The following is an 8721-nucleotide window of genomic DNA, read 5'->3' as shown; positions in this document are numbered from 1 at the left end:
CGGTTCCTAACACGAACCGGTACGAAAGCCCCTCCCAAACCGGTACCAAAGCTCCTCGCCCACCTGAGCCCTCAAACCGGTACAAATGGCCAAATTGGTACCGGTTCGTAAGGGAACTGGTACCAATGGCTTAGATGGATGAGAGGTTTTCTACTAGTGCTGTATATCTGCACACACTACATGTTAACATGCCGAGACATGCAAGTCGTATGCAGCTACCTCTGATGCGAGATGCTTTGCATGGCAACATGTATGCAACGTAACTCAAGATACTAGATCATTGTACTGCAAATAGAATTTCATGTTAAAATAATCGAGTGTTTTCTAAAAGCTTGAAGTCCATTTTGCTAACTATACTTTTTTAGTTGGGATCAACTTTATTTTTATTTTGCTAAGGCTCGAAGTTACCTTGGACTAAATATTCAGTATTAAAAGAAGGATTGTTACTTTTTTTCTTTCGCCTAACAAAGATAGACATCCGACAAAGTTGGCCTCCATCTAAATATAAGTCCGGACGCGGAGCTGAAAAAGTGCACCCATTTGCTACAAAATCGTCTGGGGCATGAGTCCTAATCCTACTATCAACTAAGAGTACTATCCGATATAGCTTGCAACAATCTCTGCAATAGCTAGCTTTGTTTTTAATTAAGTTGCTTAAACAAAATCAGCTTTATACATCCCTTTATGCTAAATTTGGGTACATTGGGGCTATGTTACACCGATCGCCAAATTTTCGGGCAAAATTTGATTTGTGCGGATAATTTTAAATTTTGGATTTTTCTCTATCCCGGTGCGATGACGAGGACGGTCGCTGACATTGTCTCTGCTGCTCCACGGCTCACCAGCCGGCCGGAATCCGAAGAAACGACGCCCGCTGCCGCGACTAGGCCACACGTGCAAGCTAGATGGTTTGGGGATCGATTGGGAGCTACTTTCTTTCGGAGGATGAGTTAATAGCACTGGTCATACAACAAGTTGTCATCCGGGTGCAGTTTGATACAACAAGTTGCAAAATGTCACGGAGTTGTACAAAACCTTGTATTTCGGGTGCACTGAGGTACAAATTTGATCTGGCAAGGCCAGGTGTGCTGCCACGCTGGCGATTTGTTTTGCTGGTAGCCCCTCCATCTATTTCTTGACTGGTACAGGGCTGGTTGTTTTCAAATAGCCCCCTAGAACAGATTCTCCGTGATCCGTGCGTGCGAAGGAAGGAAATACAAGTCATAAACAGCCCCGATCGTTCTTTCTAGTCCAGCCGCAACCGCCTCCGCCTCCGCCTAGCACGAACCCCGCTCACGTCGCCGCACACCGCCTCCGAGTTCGTCGTCAATGGAGGGCAACCCGCAGATGCGCCTGTGGAACCAAGATCCGCCGGATTATGGTACGGAGTTCTTTCCTCCCTTCCGTCCGCCGTGAGCTCCTCCCTTCTCTCCGCCTTTCTCTCCGCCCGTGGTGGGCGGGTTTCCTGTAGCACATGATCTGGTCGATTTCGGCGTCGTCTGATCATCGGGTGGAAGATGAGGCGCGTGTAGATGTCCATGCGTTTCCTTTTCTCGTTGATAATGGCATTCTTTTATCTTGCTCTGTTTCGGTGCCTGTTTCCGCCCTGTTTTCGCCGTTGTAAATTAGTAAACGAAATACTATATACTGCAAAAGCAATTCAGATTGCTGCTACTCCATGTAAATTAGTAAACCAAATACAATATACTGCAAAAGCAATTCAGATGCTCATGCTATGGTGTACTCAGATGCTCATGCTCCGATGTGCTACTACAGAACATGCGCCCATCTTGGTCTGCGATTTTCAATGGACGTGGAAGACTGTGCAGCACTCGTCGGCTAGCATAGTAAACAACTCAACCTGCTGTCGGCAGTGATTCAATCAAACTGGCTAGGTTCTCCTTTTTAATGAAATATATATCAGCTTTTTTCCAAGAGAAATTCTCAGGTTAGCCGATTGCATGGGTGTGCAGTACTGAAAATCTGAAACAGACATGTCTCACAGGCAACAACTGTTCTTGCAGTAAATGTAATGATACATAAATAAGAACTCCAAAAGAAAAGCAACCACAAGAACAGCAACGACGGTCTTTGTATCTGTACGGGGTAAGAACTAGTATAGTTATGTCGAATAAGTTCATAAAAGGTAGAAATTTTAGTGTATAAATGGTGCCAAAAGTTTCGAAGTTTACTCGTACTCTGAAATTTTCAACTTTCCTGTGGCGCCTTTGTTGATGGATTGGCGATTTGGCAACCCTTAATATGATTGTTCCATTTATTAATTTGGTTTGTTAACAATTGCTATAAAATTGCAATGCAGGTGGAAATCCCGATTGGTTTACTACTGCTATCGACCACAATGGGTTTTTCTGTGGAGTTGGTGCCGGTTTGACGTATGTGTCCGGGACATTGGACAACTTCGACTATTGTAATTCAGATACATGGTCGGTGTTATGGATAGAACACATTTTGGCGAGCTCGGGTATGAAATGGATGGCAGGTTGAAGGTGTATTGGTGTTTGCTCGACAAGGATATCTCTGATGGTTTGATCTGTGTTGACGAGTGATGCTGCGATAGTGCAAATGATCATTGCATCCGCAGCTCACAAGACACTTTATCTCGCTTGTTGATCACAACAATTTCGTGAAGAATCTTAGACCTGAAGCCATTTTGAATGGAGGGCCAGCATTTCCTCCTGAAGGTGGAGACAATGGTGCAGCAGCAAATGAAGAGGAAGGAGGAGACAATGATGCTCAAGCAGAACAAGGTGAAGGTGCAGATGATGGTGGAGCAGCACGAGGTGAAGCTGCAGATGGTGGTCAAGCAGCACATGCTGTTGAAGCTGCAGATGATGGTGGAGCAGTGACAGATGGTGAAGCTGCGATAGTCGAAGATGCTGATGGTGATACTGACTCTGATTTTTGTGATAGTGATTGGGATGCAGAGGATGGAGATGATGATATCTTTGATGCTCAAGTGGACAGAGAAGTAAATGATCATAATCAGCCTCTGGCTGTTAATGATCTAGAAGATTATTCTGCAATAAGAGATGAAGATTTGAAGCTAACAATTGAAGAGGAGGAGTATCTCAAATTCAGGTTCAAGGAATTCAATCCAGATGTTGATATGGACAACCCAGTTTTTAAAGTTGGAATGGTGTTTGATAATGCAAATGAGCTAAGACATGCTTTAGCTTCTTATAGCATCAGAAATAGAGTGAAAATTAATAAAGTGAGGAATGAAGCTGGAAGGATTAATGTTGTATGTGTACCTGGTTGCACATGGAAGCTAAATGCATCAAGTGATGCTAGGAAAGTCGCTCTCACTGTTAGGAAATATACAGAGAAACATACATGTGAGCAATCATTTGAGCTGCAAGCATTGACTGCTCCATTCCTCACTAGATACTTTCTCAATGAATTTAGGGATAATCAACAAATGGATTTGGCGACCTTTGCGGCTAAAATTGAAAGAGAGTTCAACATGGAGCCAAATAGGTGGAAGCTTACCAGAGCTAGGAACATGGCACCGACCATTATTCATGGCGATGAAGTCATGTGCATTCAAGTACTTTAAGAGATTATGGTAAAGAGCTGATAAGGTCTAATCCTGGCTCCAAATTTTTTCTGTCAACAACACCAAGCAAAGCTGCTGGAGATGAAGAAGCAAAAGAACACTTGTCCTCACTGTATTGGTCATATGATGCTTGCACTAGAGGCTTCCTGAAGGGTTGCAGGCCATTTATTTGTGTAGATGGCTGCCATATCAAGACTAGGTACAAAGGACAACTCCTCACAGCTGTAGGAATAGATCCCAATGATTGTATCTACCCAATAGCAATGGGATTAGTGGAGGTTGAGTGCACAAGTTCATGGGAATGGTTCTTGACTACTCTTAAAGAGGATTTGAACATCACCAACACTTCTCCTTTCACTATCATGAGTGATAAACAGAAGGTATAAATCTATGATATTTGTCCAGTAATTTGAATCTATGATATTTGTCCAGCAATTTAAAATCTATGATATCAACACTAGAATGCTGTTCTTCTTTTTATTGACAGGGGCTAATAAAAGCAGTTAACAAAGTGTTTCCAGCGTCTGAACATAGACACTGCGTGAGACACTTGTACCAGAATTTCCATAAGAAACACAAAGGTGAAACATTGAAGAACAATTTGTGGGCCATTGCAAGATCAACAAACATTCCTACTTGGGAGCGAAATATGGATAAAATGAAGGCTGACAGTGAAGATGCATATAACTGGGTTGAGGCACTAGAACCAAAAACTTGGATAAAGGCCTTTTTTTCTGATTTGCCAAAGTGTGATATGCTTCTTAATAATCACAGTGAAGTCTTCAACAGGTACTGCTTACATATTTTGTAATACTGTTTTGGCAATGTGTGATAATTGTTGTCACTAATTTGGCAATGTTCTTCTTTTTATGGACAGCTACATTTTGCAAGCCCGGGAGATGCCTATGTTGTCAATGTTGGACAAGATATTTTTCAAAATCTGCAACAGAATGGTAACAAAGGATAATGAGGCTGATAAATGGCATGGTACAATTTGCCCAAAAATCAAGAAGAAGGTAGAAAAAGCTACTGAATTGGCAAAAAAATGCACAGTTAAGGTAGCTGCTGCAAACCTATGCCATGTTTGGTCAGGTGAGTATGAGAGAGAGTATAATGTAGACCTGCAGGCAAGGACTTGTGACTGCAAGAGATGGCAGCTGAGTGGTATTCCTTGCCACCATGCAATTGCCTGCTGCCGGACATTGAGAAGGGATCCGGATCAGTATGTGCACGGTTCCTATTCAATTGCAGCTTACAGGAGAGCATATGCTTACAAGTTAGTGCCTCTCGAGCAAGGGTCTTCCGGGAGAAGGTTCCTGGAAAGCGGATCCATCCTCCTCTCGTTCACTAAGGTGATGGGCAGGCCTAAGAAGAATAGGAAAAAGGCTCCAGAAGAGAAGATTGCAAAAGATGGAGCAAAGATACTAACTAGAGGTGGCCTTACCATGCATTGTTCTATTTGTGGGAAGCCAAACCACAACAAAAAAGGGCATGATAAATATATGCAGAGTGTGGAAGCAAATGAAGCTGCTGCTGCTGGAGATCAAGCAGAAGAGGAGGACATACCATACATTCTACAGGTATAAACAAATGAAGCTACTTGACCATATAAAACCATGCATTTTTTGTGCAGCAAACTAACAAGTTTACATTGTGTTCATTCTTTTTCAGAACATAATTCACCAGCATCCAGATCGTGCACTGGATCCAACCAATATGGTTGACAGCATGGTCTACAGGATGGGACAGGAGGTTCACCCAATTTCATTTTTCAACTATTTACTTCGTTCTACATTAATTGGTATAGCATCTCCTTAATTCTGTTGTTAATTATGTTTTCATGTTATTGTACAGCAAAATTCGTACTATGCACCAAACAGATCAAATGGCCCAAGACCAGAAGAGAGTGACTTCGTGGTCCAAGCAAGAAATGCCATGGATGTTGTCAACCCTAGAGGAAGGGGAGGAGTATCTCGCTGATGTCAACCCTAGAGGAAGGGGAGGAGTATCTGCTGCAGCAAGTTCATCACGGAGAGGAAAAGGTAGAGGAAGAGGGAAGACAAGTTGCACATCAAACGGGGAAGCAAGCAGTTCTCATACATCCGAAGCTCCTGCAAGAGGAAGAGGGAGGAAAAGGAATTACAACACGGGCCCCGGATCACTGTACTACCTGGCATTTGGTGATGATACTTCTCACGCAACAGCACTACCTGATCTTAATGAAGCAGCTGTTGAGATTGACACAACACAGACTGCCCCTGAAGCTGATAGTTAGATTGGTCTCTCCATTTTATTTTGCTATCTGCTAGCTTATATAACTGCAATGGTATGTGCCTGTGTGCACCTGGGATATTTACCATGTTCCGAATTTAGTTGAAAAGTTATTTTAGTGTCCAACTTATCTATTTTACTGTGCACCTGGGATATTTATCATGTTCAGAATTTTGTGGCACTTGTGATATTTATCATGTTCTGAAATTTGTGGCACCTCTGATGTTTATGAAGTTGTGAGTGATCACTATACTGTTACTGGCTTCCTGCTCATCTTGCGTTCACAATATTTATCATGTTCTGAATAAAACAAGATGCCATTTGGTTATCTTTCCTGCAATCTGGAATTATTAGCTGCCATTTGGTCATACTGCTTAATTATTATGCAATCTGCAATGTTGGGGCAATGCAACATTCATCACATTGTTATTTTTGCTGCTATACACGTGCACAACATTCAGCACAATTTATTTCACCACATTCAACATTCAACATTCAGTACAATTCAGCACATTGTGATGGCAAGACAAATATTTCATTTCAAAAACAAATGCACAATTTATTGCATTTCAAAGATAGAAAGTTACACAATTTCCAGTCTCCACCTTTTACTACATTTGCTTCATCTAACTAACATAGCACAAATTGCATACACAATGCAACATCCGACTAAACTATACTAGCCCTGTTCTATGCCAATTGAAGCTTTGCCCTCATCTTCCTCTATGTCTTCAGCTTCACTATCAATCCATTTTGATCAACAGCGGCTTTCTTCAGATCGACAGCTATCTTCTTGTACCTGCACTCTTTCTTTGAGAAAGAATCGCAGTCCATCTTCACTGCAACGTCCCTTTCTCCCGATTTTACCATCCCATTTCTCTGTACAGTTCAAACAACAGAACTGTCAGCGCAGTGTATTGAACAATCCATCAAAAATTGTAGCTGTCGTGTGTGACCCCTTTCTCACCGTCCGCCGCACCGCCTGCAGCTGTCGGGGTGAGAGAAGTCGTCCTGCGCGTCGTGCAGCCGTCGTGCGCGACCCCTTGCTCACCGTCGGCCGTCGGGTCGAGAGCAGCCGTCGTGCGCGTCGGGTTAGGCGTCGGGTCGACAGCAGCCGTCCTGCGCACCCACGCCCGCCGCACCACCACGCCCTTGGCAGCCTCCGCCGGAATCGAACAGCGACGGCCCGGGAGCGCCGGAATCGCCGCCGCCGGCGCCGCGCTAGGTTTCGAGGAGCAGACGAATTGGGGATTAGTCACGCATAGGGTACGAACTGGTTTTTTGCCTTCTTCTGTGCAGGAACGAGTCAACAAATAGATGCAGGGGGCTATCAGCAAAAATACAATCCAGCGTGGCAGCACACCTGGCCTTGCCAGATCAAATTTGTACCTCAGTGCACCCGAAATACAAGGTTTTGTACAACTCCGTGACATTTTGCAACTTGTTGTATCAAACTGCACCCGGATGACAACTTGTTGTATGACCAGTGCTATTAACTCTCGGAGGATTGATGGATTGGTTCTGTAGTGTGGTCGTTGTGTGCTTGCAACGGATTAAAACCCAGAAAGAAACTGTGTTGTGCCATGGGGCAGAAATCAAGTAGTCGGCTCGTCCAACGAGCGAGACCGTGTCCGGCGAGGTTGCCATCATGGTGCCGTAGAGCAGAGTTTGCTGACGAGACCCAAAAAGGCCGCCCCCGAGAGGAGCACCGTGTATGTCTCTACTTCTCTGTTGACCGCACGGCGCTGCTTGTGTACTCAAAATCCAGGGCCTCAGACGACAGCAGTCCGGACCTGGGTTGGGTGTCGGCGGCACAGCAAAGTAGAGATCGAGAGGGCGCTAGCTTTTTTTGACGTGCATGCATGAATCATGATGCATGCGAGGAGCACCAAACTCTAGGAGATGTGTTCTAGATGAGTCTAAATATCCTCATACTACATAATTAGCCCATTTAAAGATCTTTGCCGTTGAGGTTGCCGCCCCAGATTTACAAAGCAATGTTTAGAACGCAAGGTTGTGTATCTGATTCAATGCGTATTGACGCTTTAAATGGACACCATTATTCCAACAATCAATGGATATGTATACATGGATTGTCAGTTCGATCGATCACCTCTAGGATTCACTCGGCGCACCGTGTGCACTAGAACCAATCCGTGTTTCGAAGCCCTCGCCTCCAAGCTCTCTCAACGGCGAGCCACCATACGGATTCTGGTGAGACGTGACGTCAATTTTTTGATCTACTTAACAATGTAGTACTTGATAGCAGATGGAAAATATGTAAGATAACATGGCTATATTATTCTCCGATGTGCTTAAATATGTGTTGGAAATGTAGCAAAGAGGAGTTGAAATTGGTGTCCGAAACAAAGTAGTTAATGTGAAGTCTACTGTGTCTTAGCATTGCTATTTTTCGTTTGGTTAGTCATGTTTTTTATAAATAGGAGAAAATGAGGCCACCTTTGTCGACTGTGTCACAAAGAAAAAGTGTCATCACGAATGATTTGCTGGAGCATTTGCGTTTTTGTTTCTCCCGATGCAACGCACGGGCAAATTTACTAGTCTATATATATATATATTATATATATATATATATATATATACATATACATTATAATAAAGGGAGAAGCGTTTCCTTGGTTTCGTCCGTCCTAACGCGCTTCGTCCGTCTGGCTATGCGCTTTCGTCCATCGTTGTACGCGTCTTCGTCCCGCGCTTCTTTAGGAGTCCATCGCTGCTTTCAATAGGAAAATCCATCTCGTGCTTCTTTAGGAGTCCATCGCCTCAGTCCGATCTAAACCGAGCCAAGAGTTTCAGTCTAGCCCGTCTCGTTATAAACCGAGTCCCTCATACAAACGAAGATCGTATTTGAG

General features: G+C 43.7%; 1 long non-coding RNA gene across 1 annotated transcript; it reads right to left on the bottom strand.

Moving 5' to 3' along the window:
* Positions 1-6386: 6386 nt before the first annotated feature.
* On the bottom strand, positions 6387-6906 carry LOC124652263. The gene is made up of 2 exons (XR_006987649.1): positions 6816-6906; positions 6387-6727 (listed from the first exon to the last, which is right to left on the bottom strand). It is a non-coding gene; the product is annotated as an uncharacterized LOC124652263 (long non-coding RNA).
* Between the last annotated feature and the right edge of the window lie 1815 nt (positions 6907-8721).

The sequence above is a fragment of the Lolium rigidum genome, chromosome 5, assembly GCF_022539505.1.
Source record: "Lolium rigidum isolate FL_2022 chromosome 5, APGP_CSIRO_Lrig_0.1, whole genome shotgun sequence".
Taxonomy (NCBI): Eukaryota; Viridiplantae; Streptophyta; class Magnoliopsida; order Poales; family Poaceae; genus Lolium; species Lolium rigidum.
This window is presented reverse-complemented; position numbering and strand designations above follow the sequence as displayed.